The sequence below is a fragment of the Lissotriton helveticus genome, chromosome 3_1 (assembly GCF_964261635.1).
Source record: "Lissotriton helveticus chromosome 3_1, aLisHel1.1, whole genome shotgun sequence".
Taxonomy (NCBI): domain Eukaryota; kingdom Metazoa; phylum Chordata; class Amphibia; order Caudata; family Salamandridae; genus Lissotriton; species Lissotriton helveticus.
In genome coordinates this window covers 1089302029-1089320699 of record NC_136061.1, presented here as the reverse complement: position 1 = coordinate 1089320699, position 18671 = coordinate 1089302029, and positions in this window count along the sequence as shown.

Sequence of the window (18671 nt, the reverse complement as noted above, 5' to 3'; positions counted from 1 at the left end):
GCCAAGGCTGTTTTTGATTCCCAATCAGGCTCTTTTGATAATCATTGCTTTCAGGGAATTTTGGGATTGCTTCTGAAGATGCAGGTGACCCTCGATAGTAGAAAAATCTAACTGTCTGGAGTTTCCAATAAATAAAGTTGCCCTTTGTTTGAGTACTTGTGTGCAAGTGCTCTGTCTTTTGCAATGTCCTTAGGAGCACAGCACGCCTGAGCACCCAGCCGGCACTTTCATGGAAAACAGAGTCAGCCATCTTACTTTACAACACTTGCAAGAACTAAGGGGCATATTTATTAAGATACCACGCGGCACAGCAAGTCACCTTGCTGTGCTGCGTGATAGGGAAAGAACAGGAATGGTCTATATCTAACAGTATGCCTGTCTGTTCCCTGCACTTTCTGCGCTGGCGGACAATGTGCTGTCTAGCATCAGTGGAGGCCCCTTGCAGTATGGTGCAAGGGTACCTGCATTGTAAGCAGGATTGTTTTTGTGCAAGAAGGGACATCCTGCTGGCCATAGACTGTACCATGAAGATATCCACAGCTGGGAGAAGGAATGGGATCGATTGGACACATTGGACACAGCTCGATGACCTGAACTATGCAGACAACCTGGCCCTACTGTCCTATTCCTATCAGCAGATGCAAGAGAAAACCAACAATGTGGCAGCCACATCAGCACAATTGGCCTTGACATCCAGAGAAGGCTAACACAGCCCGCACAGTTGCAGTAATTTTTGAAGGTGATGTACTGGAAGAGGCAGAGACCTTCACCTACCTGGGCGTAAATTTGGGAGCAGATAGGAAAATTATGTTTACACAAAAAAATTTTAGACACTGTTTTAAAAATTGCCACGTTTGGAAAGTTGGCATTTTCTTGTCCTAACCATTTGGTGCTTGCTGCTTGTGTCCTGGGTCAAATGACAGAGAATAGGTTGGCAGTTGCCTTTTGTGTATTCCCCCCAGAATGATTATGGCACAGTTGTTCCCTGCCCCACTTACATTTCAAAGGGCTGCCACCAGCACACACACAAAATAACTTTACACCAGTCTTTTGTCACCCTAGACTACTTGGAGCCATGACTGGGAACGGGAAGAACATTTAGAAGAAGTTGTGGAGGTAGTGTAGGGAGTCCCCGCACTTTAAAGGCCTGCACCACATATAAATATTGGACCTCTTGAACCACTCATCAGTTCACTTTGGTACCTGTGAAAGACTCAGAAAAAGGACTGCAGGAAGCCTGGATTTGGTCCTTGAACCCAGGACCACCAGAGTGACTGCAAGGATTAGCTGCAGGCCTCTTGTTCTGAGCTACAGGGAAACAACAAGCTCCAGATGCCTCCCTGCAACTGCCCAACTGGAGCTACCTGAGTTCTGCTAGCCTCTGCTACAGGGAATCCCTTAACCACAAGAGGTGCATCTGCAGGTCCTGGACCCTTGGCTGGCATCAGAGTGCACTCCTATGCCAGGATCAGTGAAATCCTGAAGTTGTGGGCTCTTCATGACAGCGAACGGGTCAGTGGGTGCCAAAACTCTGCCGACCCATGATGACTGCCAACTCAAAGCTCTGTGAATCCAGCTCTTGCTGCTACAGCAATGACCAGAAATACCAGATTTGCACTATGTGCTACAGCATCAATAGCCCGCTGTGATCACCAGCGCACAGATCCAGCAATGACCTTCTGCAATGCCCTACTGGTTCTTCGTGTGACAGTTGCAACCATCCGTGATGCCAATCCTGTTCTTCGCATGACAGCAGTGATCTTCACCGATGCTCTCCCCTGAATTTTTTGAAGAGAACTTTTTCAGTAGGACTAACTTGGCCCCTGCATCTGGCCTGCACTCCATGGCATTCGGCTCAAACTTTCCTTTGTTCTAGAATGTTCAGATGGCCATGAGTGGCGCCTTGGGCTTTTAGGCGCTATACTTACCTAAAAAATGTAATTGAATATCTCCCGTACTACTGATTGTATTTTTGTCATTTTAGTATCATTGTTCTAGGAAAGTGCCCCTTTTTGACACGGTCACCCCCACATTTTGCCTTGTAAATGATGCAATTTTGACAGAAGTGCACTGAGTTCCTGCTATCCAGATCCCCAGTGCCAGATCTCTTTCCCTAAGACTGTACAATTGTTCCCCCAATTGGATACACCTTTTAGGACCACTATAAGTCCCTAGTAAATGGTCCCCCAGGTGCCTAGGGAATGGATGCTGATGGCTACAGCATATATTATGCCACCCTATGGGACCCTTCACCACACTTGTGTAAACTATTATTGCAGGCTGCGTAACATGATACAGACAAAAGTGAATACATGACATGGCACACCTCCTGTGTGCCATGTCTACAGACACAGCATGTACTATTTGTAAGACATCCCTACAGCAAACCTTACAGACCTAAGGAAAGGGGGAATTATAATACATGTAAGTACATTTAGGTGTGAGCAGATTTGCCCCTGTGATGTTCAAGTGACTGTTGGGCATTGTTAGTGAACATGTAGAAAATAGAAACCTTCTCAGGGATCCCACTGATACTTGGTCCTTTTAAACCAAAAAAGAAGAAATTGGCACAGAAGCTGACATATAAAAAGAACATCTTTATTAACCACAAATGAGGGGGAGACTACATCACACAGAAGCCTTAGCAAATGAGTGACGCAGTCTGAGGAGTGCAGAAAACAGAGGCCTTCTATATGCTTAGGGTTACATAGTCAGCATAAGACCAAGGGGCAGTCCTGGCACATGTAAGCATGCAAACATGACTAAGATGGGCATACAAGATCTGCTTGCTCAACAAAGTGGGAGGAGAGTTACTTCTCCACACAGCAGCAAATATAGCCTGACAGTTATACTAGAGAAGCAGGTGCATTCTACTAGCTAGGCCCTTCTGGGCATGTGTGAAGGTGGAAGATGCTAGATATAGTTTGTTTCGAGGCAGATTACACGAGCAGTCAACACTGAGGGAGGACAGAGCACATGGCGAGCACGTGGCAGGACATGGCAAACAAGATGGCTGCCAGAAATAGAAAATGGCTTTCAGCTCATGCTAACAAATCCCTCCAATATTTAACAGATAGTCCTTTTAGCATGAGCTAAAGACATTCCTATGATCCAGTAGGAACATAGAAAATATTTGCACATTAATTTTCATAAATGTATCAATATCCTAATTCATTGCTAGGTCGGCATTTTCCATTCTAAACATTTCATTAAGCGGGTACATGTAAGGTATAAGCAGGAATACAAAGGGAACAAAGCGTTGGGTCATAAGTAACATACAAGGAGAAAGTAATGACCACTATCACAAACAGAATTATCATTTTTCCTAGTCCTAAGCAAAAGCAAATCCTAATATCATCTAGTAAACATTTTCAGGGCTCCTATGCATTTCAGTGCTATTCATTTTAATTTCAAAACAGCTAACACCACATATCTAATAAAAACATTTTCCAATTGACTTTTACATTTTCCTTTTATGAGGGCTAGAACATCAATCATATCTGGGACGAGGAGGACCACACAGTGCCATAGGAATTAGAACGAAGAGCTGCAAAGGGCTGCTCCTCCTCAAAAATGGGACGACTAAAGGGGTACAATATTGACAAGAAAAAGAAGAAGTCCTTGCAGAAATTGAAGCCGCTGTACAACCAAGCCAGAGGGGAGTCTTCTCCCTGTGTCCGTTTGAGCCTCACAGGCAGGCTCTTGTTGTTTCCACGGTGGAGCCGCACAACTCGCAACTCGAGAATCATAGCCCAGTTTCAAGGAAAAAAAGTCTCTTCTTTCAGGATAGGGCAGTCACTCACCAGGCAAATGCTCTTAGCGATACTGTCCAGTGTATCAGGCAGTGCACCAGTTTTCTTCACTTCAATCTAACAGGCACCAGAGACACAGCACCTGTACCTTAATCTCAAGTCCTTCCCTAACTCCTGTATTGCTCTGCTGGCGCACTGCTCATTAGTTGGAGCCACACATTGCATTCAGTGTGCTCAGGTTTCTCTTGACCAACAAACAAAGGAGAAAACTTGCATTCACTTTAGGGCCAGGATTCAGAGGCCTGATGCTAGGATCTCTGAAGCAACCCTTGTTTCAAGAGGGGTCACCTCAAGCAAAGCCTCCTCGCTATTCAGGTCGGTCTGTGACTCTGAGCTGGGCTTGATCCACAATTTCTCCTTTCTGATTTGTGACCCCGTCTTTCGTCCAAGACAGTGGCAGGGGTACACACTTAACATCCCAGGGCTTCCGCCTTCACTGAGGTCCTAGTTGCCAGCAATGCTTGTACTGGTTACCTTCACTTTGGCTTCAAGCTGGACTGGTGCTGACGCTGACTCCCCAGGCTGAATCTGATGTCCGGGCCCCTCTAGCAATGGTTGTAAAGCAGTAAATATCTATTGGTGGACAGAACAAAAGGTCTTTAGACAAGGCACAGAAACAGTCTATCAACAGAGAGGATAGTGTCAGAATACTTCCTAGTCTTGGGACGCCCCATATATTAGCAAGGTACCCAAGAACCACTTCCATCTATCTATGAGAGAGAAAAAAAAACAGCCTGGACCTATTGGCAAGTATAAAAGGAACTCTTTGGTGAACAAGAGTAATACATCACCCAATACCAAGCAGCCAAGGAAGTCTGTATTCATTTACTAAATTGTGAGGAAAAGAGAAAAACAACACAGACATACCCTAAACCCTTACATTGGTGTATTCCTGTGTGCTAATCTGAAAACCCTCAAAAAAGGAAATTACTTGTACAGAACTGCAGACACTTCTAAAATTCTTCTTCTTAATAAAACCACCTACATTGTACGCTTTAGGACTATGCTCTCATGTTATAGGAGCAGCAGGAAAAATCTAAAACTGGTACTTTAACAGGGGTTCTTATCTATAAAACAACATTTCATTCAAAACATTTTTTGCTAAGGATCACATGGGCATCTTCCCTGCGTTCTACTATTCATGATCCAAACTATGCAACATCAGCTCTAATAAGGACTGTCAGTTTATTTACACAGACTAGCTAATAACAAACTAGCAAAGCCCTTGCAAAACTATGTAGCATGGAAAAACATACAATAATGGTGTTATCACCTTAGAATTTTAGAACAAAAACTACCCACATCTAGCTCCCCTTAAAGGTCAAATAAGGGAACAACAATCTAGAATACTGAACCTGTCATAATTTCATCAAACCGGATGGGCGGTAACGTAACATATATTTATTCATTTTATTAATGCTAACAATGTTTAAAACAGTATTACTGAATAGCCAATTAATTGTCTCATTGCTATTTCACAGTCAGCTTAGACAGGCCCAAAAAAATGTGAAAAAAGTAGAGAGCAACATACATATTACCTAGCCTTAATTTGTAGAGGAGCTAGCCTCTTTCCCTCATTTTGACAGTAGGAAACCTGAAACAGGTTTCACTTCTGTCAACACTATCAACCCCTATTTGTAGCAACTGGCCATAAACAAAGTTATAGGAGGTACATAGCACTTTTGAGGAGGTAAAGAATATGAATACCCAAATCCCAATCCTTTTAGCAAATGTACAAGTGTAACATGAGGGCGAATGAATTCAAACTAAATCCAATTAGCTCAGCCCTAGTAAGCACCAAATTAAAAGCATTAGTGCTGTATATATGGCCAAGCTCACATATACAATTGTATTGTGGTATATTCATATGAGTGCATAAAACTTGCTTTTGCCAACAATAAAAATTAGCACAACTCCTCCTTCTTTCCCTGCGCTGCCATCTTGTCTTTCAAAAAGTTTCAGATGTCAAAATGTCAAAGCAGAACTTGCTCTGGTAGCCCTGCCAGGCTTCTAAATATAGAACTGACTTTTAACTCTTCCAGCTGTCCTATTCTGTGTGCAAATTTTTCATGCAGCTTTCCCTATTCAAAGTCACCCTGAAAACAGAAAGCTGACCCATTCCCCTGTTTGTCAGTTTAATAACTTCTGCTGGTTTTTTGTACATATTTTCAATTATAAGCAGTGTGCGATATACTTGTCTAACAATATAGAAGTCAGCTATTTGTATTATACCTAAATGTATGCATTTACTGAGGCCTAAGGCAAGTAAAAGCTGCTTTGAATGGGAAAAATGCTGTTGAAATAGTGAATTTTGCCCAATTTCGACTTGGATATTTGGGGCACTTAAAAATGAATATCCTATAATTTTTTTGCATGATAGTCATCCTCAAAATGTTCTCTAGATAGCCCAGGAGTGAGAAATCAGAAATAATCATATATACTGTTACAAAAATGAGTTTTTTACGCCTGCGCAGAGTGAAATTCCATAAGCAAATATCCTCATTATGTGGTACAACACAACTTAGATTTAATTTTATTGCTAGGAGGTCACAGCATGAGTATTAAGCTTTATAAATAAAAAAAAGAATTTAAAAGCCCTCATTTGTTTAATCATTTTTCATAATTAATATATATATATATTTTTTTAATAAAACTAATCATTTTTTATAATTCCACATGAAAAGCAAGCTGCATCCCTTGCCTATCATATTTAGACACATCCATTCATAAGCCTAAGCACAGAAGCCTAACTTGAAACATGAAACATTTTGCGCCACTTTTTAAAAGGACAATTATTTAACATCAGAACCACGAATATGCTTATAAAAAAAGGCTTTAAGAAAGGAGATCCTTACGTTAAATGTTTTCCTGTTATTCAAAATAATGAACCTGATTTTTGTAACTTTTTAAAACAGTAGTCTGAAATGCAGGATTTTATACCGTGTTTAACTGACAAAATCCTGGCTGAGTCAACATTCCTGTCTCTCCGTGGCCTACAATCAAAACAACAGCTGCTGCTCAGCAGTTAAAACACAGTTGTTGTAAAGCTTTTTTTGTGTTGAAATGGAAGCATGGTGACTGTCTATTTAAAACTGAGGCATTTCAATGCATGTTCTATAATATGTGTTTTAGTTCAACAACATCCAATTTACTCAGATGATGTGTTTGCCTGTTAATATCTAATACAATGTATCTAAGGAAAATGCTTTATAATTGTTTATTTATTACAAAACACACAATTTCGTTTTTGAGGCCTATTTTATTCCTATTGAATGTGAATTCTAATTTTATCTTTATAGCATTAGCAGTTTGTACGTGTGCATAGTTGCTTACTCTATAAATTGAATAGTAACATATAATTATTTAGCATTTCATATGGTTCATTTCTGGATTTCTTATTTAATTTTATTTAGTATTAATTAAATGACATTTTGCATAACAGACTGATGACAGCAAGAAAACACAAACAACATTGAGCTCATTCCAGACATATACAGAAGGGGTCACACACTCAGAATCACACAACACAGTGCGCTCAAGAGCCATTATTTCACAAATAGCGCAATCGCTATTTACTTACAAAAGTATCACTAATATGAAATCCCACAAACCACATAGACATTTAAACACACATTTAACCCACAGATCAACACTTAAGACAGAAACAAAGGACAGCCCACCGACTGTTCTTAAACCAAACCCTTTGTAAATACTAGTTGTAAGCCATAATTACAAGAAGTGCTTCTCGATAGTATTCCAAAAGACTGAAAAAAAAACAGCCCAACAAACTGTTGTATTTCCAAAAGCCAAAATAGACTCAATTCACTAGCTTTGTCAGGCAGAACACCAAAAAATCGCTCTGCATATCTCCATTTATAAACGTGCCAGAAAAGGATCCTTGTTTGTGTTTTAGTCATATTTTAATTCCCTGGGGATAACACCAAGGAAGAAATATGTTTTTATACCAAAACCTATCTAGCTATTCCCTCAGGGGAGCCGGCTAATTCACTTCACATCTCAATATGATACCTCCAAAAAGCAACACATTCTTCGATGTGTGCTTGAAACAGGCATGCCAAAAATATTGCAGAATATGCAAATATTATAATCAAAGTAACACTTAAGGTGCTCTTCGTACGTTGCGCCATTCAAACAAAGTCAAACAGAGAAAAATCTCATCATTACCTGCCTACACAAATTGCAATTCGCATATCTATCCCATACAAATCCAAAGTTGGCCAACACAAATTCCAAAATTCCAAAGCCACAGTAAGTGTTACTAAACTACCTTACCAATCCAAGGCATCAAACCAACAGCAAGTGCCGCAGAACGACTCTTACCAAACAACCGGTTGTCCAAATTCTAACTGCCAAGTTCTGAATGACCCAACAGTCTTTTTAGAATACTCACGCCAAAAAGGTTCTCAGTCAGGAGTGACTTCATATGGAGGATCAAATTCAGGAATATCAGAAATATACTGGGCTGCAGAGACAGAGAATCCCCAGAATCTCAGTGCACAGAGTACTTCCTTAGTAGAGTCCTGTCCTGTCCTCCTCAGTAGATTTCTGTCTCCTGACAAGATCACTCCTTAGATAGCCACTTCTCTGATGAGGTCCACGTTGGAGCGCCATTTGTAGACAATAGAAACCTTCTCAGGGGTCCCACTGATACTTGGTCCTTTTAAACTAACAAAGAAGAAATTGGCACAGAAGCTGAAATATGAAAAGAACATCTTTATTAACCTCAAATGAGGGAGACTACGTCACACAGAAGCTTTAGCAAATGAATGAGGCAGTCTGAGGAGTGCAGAAAACAGAGGCCTTATATATGCTTATCGTTACATAGTCAGCATAAGACCAAGGAGCAGTCCTGGCACATGTAAGCATGCAAAAATGACTAAGATGGGCATACAAGATCTGCTTGCTCAACAAAGTGGGAGGAGAGCTACTTCTCCAATCAGCAGCAAAAATAGCCTGACAGTTATACTAGAGAAGCAGGTGCATTCTACTAGCTAGGCCCTTCTGGACATGTGCGAAGGTGGAAGATGCTAGATATAGTTTGTTTCTAGGCAGATTACAAGAGCAGTCAACACTGAGGGAGGACAGAGCACATGGTGAGCACGTGGCAGGACATGGAAAACAAGATGCCAGAAATACAAAATGGCTTTCAGCTCATGCTAACAAATCCCCCCAATATTTAACAAACAGAGAAGCTATCTTGAGAATATGTACTGGGCACTGGTGATTACGATTTCCCCAGCTACATGATGGTTTCACTGAAACCAATGATGTTTGATATCAAACATCTCATCCTAATAAAGCTATAATGATTCCAATGGGGGAATGTGGCTTGGACAAATGGTGGACTAGACGCACTTGCTGAAGCTCCCGCCGGTGGTGCATAACATCCTGCAGTATCACTTTGCCGTGAAGCCAGCAACCTGGTGGGAAAGTTGGCCTGGGGTGTGAGACTCAGCAAAGGCGCCAAATATCCGGTGATTCTCGCCAAACAGACCCTGGAGAGACGCATTCAACCTGGGCAGCGAGACGTCATCTTGGTGGCAGGCTGGATGGAGTACTGGGGGCTATCGAGCCCGCACGGAGTGACAGTTGGACGACTGGAGGAAGCAGAGAATCACAGTATGGAATCGGAACCCAAAGGGAGGCACCCAAGCGTCCGAACGGGCGGCAGAGGGGGCGTGTTTTGTGCAGGGGATCCCCCGGAGACCTGTGAGGTAGGAGGCCGAGGAGTAATCTGGACCGACTGCGAGGTGACAAACGCAGCAGTGAGCCAGGCGGAGCCAGGTGGTGGGCCTGTGGGGGATGGTCGGCCCCTGTCTGCTCCGGCCTAAAGTGAAGAATCCTGGGGGACCGGGCTGCCATCCAGGGGGAGACCCGGCACTGCTTGTGTGTGCTCCAGCTGTGGAGGCCCTCCCATGCCGCCGATAACATGGAAGGTGTACGGAAGATTGTGCGTCCGCAGTGTACAACAGAGAACTGAAGAAATGGCTGGTTGTTCAGGCCCCCATGGATTGGGGGTCCCGATAGAAAATGCTTGGATCGGTGGCATCTCGTGGGCGCCGGGGGCCCCATGCTGGAGCAGCATCGGTGAGCTGGAGGACAGCTCGGAGAGGGGGTAGTTGCTGCTGAGGCCTGTAGGGAAGTCAGCCCATAATGGGCCTGGTCTGTGATATGCCTGAGAACCACTGCGGTTGTAAACAAACCCTTAGAGATATAGTGAATGCTCGTACTTTAACGTGCCCACCTCAAGTCGGGAGCCTCTGGGGGGGTTCCCGGCGCCCTGACTGGATCCTGCCTAGTTGTGCCCGGGTGATCCCTGACAAAGAGGAAAGGAGCAAGAAGACCCAGGGAGTCCAGTAGGTATGTGCTCACGGTTGTGTACTGGAGAGTATCTGTGACTGGATCTGGGATCTGATTGTGAGGAGGGGTGCTCTTGAGACTAGAGCTGCTGGAAACGGGTTGTGCCACGGATGCTAACAGGGCAAAAGAGTGAATTACAGGAGTGCTTGCCCATGTTGTTCATCAGCAAACTCTGAGGGATGGGCAACCGTCATGAGATGCTTGGGGGTCACTTGGCACAGGAAACTCCAGAGAACACACACAACAGATAAGCGACATCTGACAGGGGATACAAGCCAATAGAGACCCAAAATGGTGAAGAATAAAGCTAACAAAGTGCAAAGAAACAAATTCTCAAACTTGGCGCAGCCGTGCCCTCAGGTCCTAGGTGGCCCAAATGCGGGCCGGTGGAAGATCCGCAGCGCACTCCAGACCAAATCCCTCTCTTGCAAACATTATGGCAGCAATTCACTCCACTAGAGCAGATGTGGTCCACAGGATTGATGCAGTGGCGATAGATGTTAATTTACTGAGATGATATCTCCCTAAAGTGCCGGACAGAGTCTCCTCAAACTAAAAAGATGTAAAGGCCATGCAGCAGGATACAGTCGCACTGCTACACAAAAAGGTAGTTCATTTGGTTGACCATGCAGAGGATGCAGAAGGAAGATCCAGAAGGAATAATCTAAGATTCATAGGTTTTCCAGAGAAAGCTGAAGGTTCGCCTGCTGAGCTATTCCTGGAGAACTGGATCGTCAATGAGCTGGCCCCCAAGAGACTTTCAAAATCTTTTAATATAGAAAGAGCCCACAGAGCGCTTGCTCTGCTGCCTCGCCCTGGAGTGCCATCAAGAGCAATCATAGCCTGTTGTTTTTATTATAAAGATAGGGACATTATTCTACAGGTCATCCCTTCTGAGGAGCCAAAATCATATCAAGGACACACCATTGCTATATATCCTGATTATAAACAAAAAGTTCAGGAACAGCAGAGAACCTTCTTGGCGGTGAAATGCCGTCTTCACGACGCCGGGCTGAAGTACAGTCTCCTCTACCAGCCAAACTGTGGGTGGAGCTTAAGGGAATAGTCCTTTTCTTTCAATCAGCGATGGAAGTGGCGGAATGGCTGGATGAATCAGGCCACTCGGACTCCTCTTTGGTGCTACAGTCGGGATCTGGCAGATCCCTGCGGAGAACGGGCCAGGCTAGGAGCAAATCCCAAACCAGTCAAAAGACCCAAGGGGGAGCACAACATCAGTCAGAGTAGAATCCGAGTACACAAGGAAGGCACCCTGCAAATGATGGAGTTGGTTCCTGACTCCGAGGATAGATTGCAGGATATAATTCCAGACTCACTCCTATCAAAGGACGCATGCTGAAAAGTAAAGAGCATAACCTGTGAGGGGTGTGACAGATCAGTGTACGAGTCTCACACAAAGGAATCAAACACAAACCAGGATAAGGTGTTATTTTTGTAACTTACCACCACCGGCGGGTGGACTTATCCCTGCCTACCAGGGTCCGAGTCACGCCCTGGGAGCTAGAGGCTCAGCCTCACACCGGCTGTTTTCTCGGTCACTTAGAGGTTAAGACTGGGGGAGTATGGACTCAAAAAAGGAACTAAGCTTGTGACCAATATATTGACAGGGTAACTTGAACATGGTGTACTAGTTGTTGACATTTTGTAATTTGTTAAGGTGGAGGGGTATGGGGCGGCATCGGTGAGCCCTAAATCTCTATGGTCGGGGGAGGTGGCACCAGCAGTGCTGCCCAGGGGGTGGGAGGTTTGGGGAGTTCAGTTTGTTCAACAAGTTGGGAAATGGTGATGTCCTTCTAGAATGTCTCTGGTCTCTATATCATTTATGCAAAAATCATACAACTCTCTATGAAGAGTCTGAGAGGGGTGACTGATAGTGGGAGAGGGAAGGCACAAGAGAGGAAATGGCAGGGTTAACCCCCAATTCCTTGAAAATACGCACCTGGAATGTCCGGGGACTGTCAGAATTCGAGAAACGTAGGTGAGTATTTGCCTACCAGAAGCCTTATTAGGTCTCAATTGCATGCTTGAAGGAAACCTATGTGTGGAGGGCCTCATTGCCATGTATTAGGTACAGATGGAGGGGGCAGATGTATGCTACTTCCAAATCAGGATTCGCTTGAGGAGCACTCCTTTGGGTAGCACCCAGGGTATTATTAATGTGTATGCTCCTAATGTCGACTGTCCTAACTTCTTCCCTTCCGTCATGGCGGCAGCATCACAGTATACTGCAGCAGCAATGTTGTTGCTGGGAGATGTTAACTGTGTCGTGGATGGGTCGCTAGATTGTGAAACCCCCCTCCCCTGATTGCACACAAAACCACATATGACTGATACACTGATAGATGTTTTGCAGGGCTTGCAACTTAAAGACATTTGGCAAGCCTGCAACCCGGGACTGAGGACATTCTCATGCTACACACCAGCAATTAATAGGTTTAGCTGGCTAGACTACTGTTTCATCTCACATGAACTGATACTAGATGTCAAAGGGTTACCATACCAAGCGCAGTATATCTTGGATCATTCGCCAGTCCTCCTCAGTTTCGAGGGCCGCAGGCCTAAACCGGCGATCCCGATGTAGCGCCTCAGGATGGAGGCGCTATTGGATCCCCCTTTGGAGTAGTTGTGTCAACTGAGCTGGTTAGATACTTTAAGGAAAATTGGGTATCGGCCTCCAGTAGGGCATATGAGTGGAATCTGTATGCACACAACATATGGGTGCCACAACAGCTGGAACAGGATATAGATATGCAGGAGCACAGCCTGGCCATACTCAAGGCGGAGAAGCATGTCTCCTGCAGAAAAGGACATCATGGTGCAAAGCTCGCGCTTAGCTGTTGGAAGCATGGAAATATCTAGAATACTATGACTATACTGTTTATAGACAACGCCTCCATTATGAGGGGGACAAAACTGGGGCCATGTTAGCCAGGTTACTGAAAAGAGAATCGATTACATTACCGATCTTGCAACGTCAAGATAGCGATGGGAAACTAGAGCTAACACAAGGAGTGATCCTTGATATACTTGCTAAACACCTGGCTAAGGTATTGATAGTGAGAATTCTAAGTTACTCCCACTAGGGAGATTATCAACCCACTCAATCGCCCTGCTTCCCGGGGTGGGGCTACATTGGACGTCCTCGGCTCCAAGATATTTTGGGTTTAAGCTGGCACATACACCAGAAGGATTCCTGGAACTTAATATAGGGAGGGTTGTGGAAGGATCCAGGGCTCCATAAACCTTTGGAGGGAAGTGGCCTTGTCTCTGATGGGCAGAGTCGCAATCACTAAAATGATCATTTTGCTGAGATTCTTTATACCTTACAAAACTCATTATATCAAATTCTGGTCAGTTACTTCAAACTATTGGATAGCTTAATTACAGACCTTTGATGGGGCCCTAGATGTAAGCGCATCTGCCTATCAACACTACAGAGACCCTGGCAGCAATGTGGAGTATTGCATTCTACTATATGGCTGAACAAATACAGAATTCCATTCACTGGTCAGACGATCAGGACAATTGGGAATAAGACTGGTGGCGGGGACACATGAGGAAATTTCCCTACCGGAGTTATTGATGCATGGCAAGGGTATCCCGAGAGAATGGCCTTACATCATCCAATATGGAGATATGGGAGATTATTGTAAGAAAAGTGATAAAACATGTACCCTACATGCCAGACATGCCTCTATGGGTGATACCTCCGTTCGTCAAGATCGCTGACTCCATGTTAATAAGAAAATGGAGGAATGGGGGTTGTCTAACTCTGGAGGATTTATACAATAATGGTCAATTTATAACGAGGGAATGTGAGGAGGCCTCCTTTGATTTGGGGAGAGGACACTTTTTGCAATGTGCAAAGATATCTCAAGTGGCTAGTGAGCTTTGGACGTCTTTCCCGGAGGAGTCCTCCATAACAAAAATGTTGCAGGTACTGCTGTATATGGCCCAAGGTCGACTTTTGATTACTCACATATACCAGGCAATACGAGATGACTTGCCAAGGAAAAAACTCCCCATAGAAACAAGATGGTAGTGGATGAACCTATAACTGCACAGGAATGGGTCGAGATACACAAAGGGGTCAAACTGGTCAGCTCCAACACTCGATTTAAGCTAATCCAATACAATTTCGCACATTAGGCCTACCTAACCCCCAAGGTGCTGAGTAAAATATACCAAGATAGGTCCAGTACATGTTCCCGCTGTGGAGAAACAGAGCCGATTTTCTGCACATAGTATGGACGTGCTCCCTTGTAGTTCCATTCTGGTCAGAAGTTTTGGAAAAACTCCAGGAAGTCACAGGTTGGGAGGTTCCCAGGAAGATAAGGGTAGCATTATTAGGATTACTGCCCATGACCAAGAAGAGGAAATGAGCAGGAAATTTGAGGTATTAGGACTAATGAAAGCGAAAAGACGCATGGTGATAGCATGGTTGAATCCGACACCGCCGAAATATGAATTGTGGTTAAAAGACATATGCGAATGGGCAACGGCAGAGAAAATTAGAATGAAAGAGGTCCGCAAAGATGAAAAAATAGAGGATGACATCAGGACCTGACGGCAATGATCAGTGACCGAAGGACACTTCCGGAATAAAGCTACTAGGCAAGGATGGGTATAGACAGGGGAACACACAAGACAACTGATTATTCCCTATTAGACTAGATCAGACACAAGGAAGACACAAAGATGTGTATTAGACACTCACCAGGAGGGAGGGGGAATTGAGGGATAATATTGGCTCGAGTAACAATCACGCCGTAAACAAGCAAACAGAGTATAGTGCGAAGGACTAGGAATAATAGAAACACTAAACACAGTGGGGTACATTGTTTAGGCACAAAGGCGAAACGAGATTGAGCATGTAGCATCACTGTTTGCTAATATATTATATGACGTAAAGAAACTGATTGTAATATCCCTGACACTGTATAAATGAGAGCATGAAAATGCCAATAAAGTTGTTAAAACAAAATGATTACAATGGTGAATTTATTAATACATGCACCCAGAGCACACCTTAGAGGTGCCCCTGATGGAACAAGGTTTCATATGTAACGAAACTTGCTTGGATTCAATCCTCTCGAAATAACATGTAATAGCTTAACCAACATGTTTTGTGATTACTATTAATTGCACCACACAACATTTCTGTTTCTAGGGGAAGCTTATCTATGTGCTTTTACTAACAAGTAACCAGAGTGTCTTAATATGGTTGCCAAAAATGCAGGAACTCTTCTGCGCATGCGTCTATTGCATCTACGTGGTATGACGCCTTTTGCTTTTGGAGGGAATTCTTTCCAGCTGCGCAGTAGCATCTAAGATGGCTGCTTCAAATTTCACATGCTAATGCATATGTTTTCGCTTAAACTAAACCTTGTGTGTCTTGCTAATTTGCTAATGCAATAGTTAAAATAAAGTAATGGGGTTAGAGTAGAAATAAGTGGTATACAGTGCATTCATTTATTTTTGTATTCTAACGTGTCTCTCTTTGACTTTATTGATAGCTCGTATTTGGGCCTGAAGGGTGTCTGTATTCTCCATCTTGGATTTCCATTGCATGCGTACTCGAACTTTGAAAACCTTGAAGTCCTGGCATTGAATGACTGCCAACTCCCATCTTACCCACGCTGCGCATGAGAAACTCACCTCTTGACTCGGAGAGAGGAAGAAACTGAATGAAAAGTTATGCATTGTATATGAAATTAAATGAAATATTGTTGGGTGGAATCAAAGCATGGGAAAGTAAATTATGGGTGGGAACCTAGCTCAATTAACTAAAGGAGAATGACTTCATACTGGTATGGTGTGATGACCTCTCCCCGTCTTTCTGACCAATCAAATAATGGGAATACATGAATTTGCAATATTGGGGGGGTACATATCCTGGAAAATGGTATAACTAAGGTAGGCTTAGTCAGTTAGATTGTCCGACTTGTCACAGACCTGTCACTGACCCAACGTATGCTGAAGAAGAATCGTGGATGCCGCAGACCTCAGAGGGCTGGTCGAGCACTCTGAAAGAAGATTCGGGAGAAGACTCTGTTTATTAGAAGGGGAACAAGAGTAGCTGCAGAGAGGAGTGTGACGCTGGCGTTGCACTTAGCGGAGGTTACCTGCCCTGCAACTGTCCTGACCTGTTGGCTCTTGATTAGTCGGGAGCTCTTTCTTTCAAGCCCTTGTCCAGGGGTTGGTCCTCGCACCATTCTAGGTAAATTTAAATCTCTGTAGTATGTCCTTGTACTGTTTCCTTTTCTCACCCTTGGCATGTGAGGGTATCAACCCGAACAGCACTTCTACTCCTGGATGCCCGAATAGGTAAGCTCTAACTGTTGGTAGTCCATTGGACCTTAAAAAGTACTTATTTTGTAAGTTCTTAGTATCAAAATGTACATAAAAATACAAGTTAATTTCCTGAATTGGTCTCAGATTTATTCTTTGAGTATGTCTCATTTATTGCCTCTATGAGTAAAGCAAATGCATAGCACTACCCTCTGATAAGCCTAACCTGATTTCCCACACTACCACAAAAGAGAGCATATACTGTTATCATTTTTGCCTCTGAAAAAAAATAAGGGTTGATTGGACTTTCTACACAGTGTACCTCATTTTGGTCTACTATATAGAGGGCCAGCTTCCTACATTGGTGGCAGCGGTGGGATAAAAGACTTTGCCTTTGTTGAAACAACTTGGTCAATCAGTGATTCCACAAAGTAAATCCACAATTGACATCAGTTAAAAAATTAGTTTTTACATATTTTTGATTTTTCTGAATTTGCAAATTTGAACTGTAATGGCCTTTGTTTAAGACCCCAGTCCAATTAGAATTTTAAATGTATCCTAGACAGTTAGGCCTTTAAAAATAGTCTGATATATTTTATTTCTTGATTCTAAAAAGGTCCCAAGATGCTTGTTTCCGGTCAAGGTAAGACATGGCTTGGCATTTCAGGTTGGACTGTTCCCATGAGGCACAGGATCAAGACTGATTTGCATATAGTTGTGTCTGAACTGGGGTGGCGAAGTGAGCTAAAGAACGATGATAGATTCAACCCAGATCTGTGACTGGGGGTGAGTGTCTTAAAAGTTTCAGCGCTCCGTCCATCATCCCCTTGTGTTTGCCCAACTAAAATAATACCATGTCTGAGTCAGACGGTACTAACCAGGTGCTTAACTTGGGTCCCTGCAAGAAACTTAAATTGAAGCAACTTAAGGACCTCTGTAAGGCATGGAACCTTGCCATGTGGTCTAAACCAATGCACATCTACAAAACTTACTTTCTGAGCATGATAGAGCATGGCAATGGAAGAAAGCCCTAATGTGTCTGGGGATAGAGATGTGAGTGAGGATGATGAGCCCACAGATTCCCATGCTGACAGCACCCCTGCTGTGAGTACTTCTGGTAGTACCGTAGATGCAATAGAAGAGGAAGAATCTGGTCTTCAAAAACTAGCTAGGAAAATAGCCTGAAGGCTAAAATCTTAGACTCAGAAAAAGAAAGAGATGAGATGAGTTTAGGACCCATTACTGGTGGCAGCAAAATCTTAAATAGGGAGAAAGATGAAGCTTTTGACTCTAAGATCTTCAAAAGGATTGTCCCCAAATACGTAGAAGGTAATATTATTGCCAGATGGTTTACAGCCTTTGAGAGGGCTTGTAGGATGAGCAAATTCAGCCAGAAGTATTGGGGCTCTCTACTCTGGTAGCTGTTTTCAGGAAAATGCAAGGGTAGACTCCTGCCAATTAATTAGACTGACACTGAGTCCTATAACATCATGAAGGATACCCTGATTGAGTGCTTTGGAATCACCAGTGATGAGCGCTGAATTTGATTCAGTTAGACTCACAAAACCTCGAGTCAGACCTGGGTATATTTTGTTGACTTCTCAGTCAAAAGACTAGGTGGCTGGTTAAAAGGTAACAAGGTGCAAAACTATGAAAGGCTTTAAAATCTTGCTTTAAAAGAGCATCTTTTAAGTAACTGTGTTTCTGAAAAATTGCATCAGCACTAGGTGGACATAGAAACCATCTCTCAGAAGTGCGAAAGAAGGCTGACCAGTGGGTCAAAACTAGGGCGTCCAAAAAGTTTCATGGAGGGGATCACCAAAATAAAGGGGTTGCTTATCCCCCCAAGGGAAAGATGATGAACACTATAAATATAAAAACAAAGGGCTTGATTCACAAAGATAAAGTAAGATGAAAGTCTAACCTTACGACTTTCAATATTCACAAAGTGCATTTACTACTTATAAATGCCCTTTGTTAATACTGAAAGTTGTAAAGTTCGATTTTAGGTATTCACAAAGGGCATTTGCTACACGTAAGTGGTCTTTGTGAATACTGAAAGTCGTAAAGTTAGACTTTCGTCTAACTTTACCTTTGTGAATCAGGCCCATTGAGTCTTCTAAAGGCAGCCAAAAACCTGTTCAGGAGAGTGGGTCTGAGACACTTCCC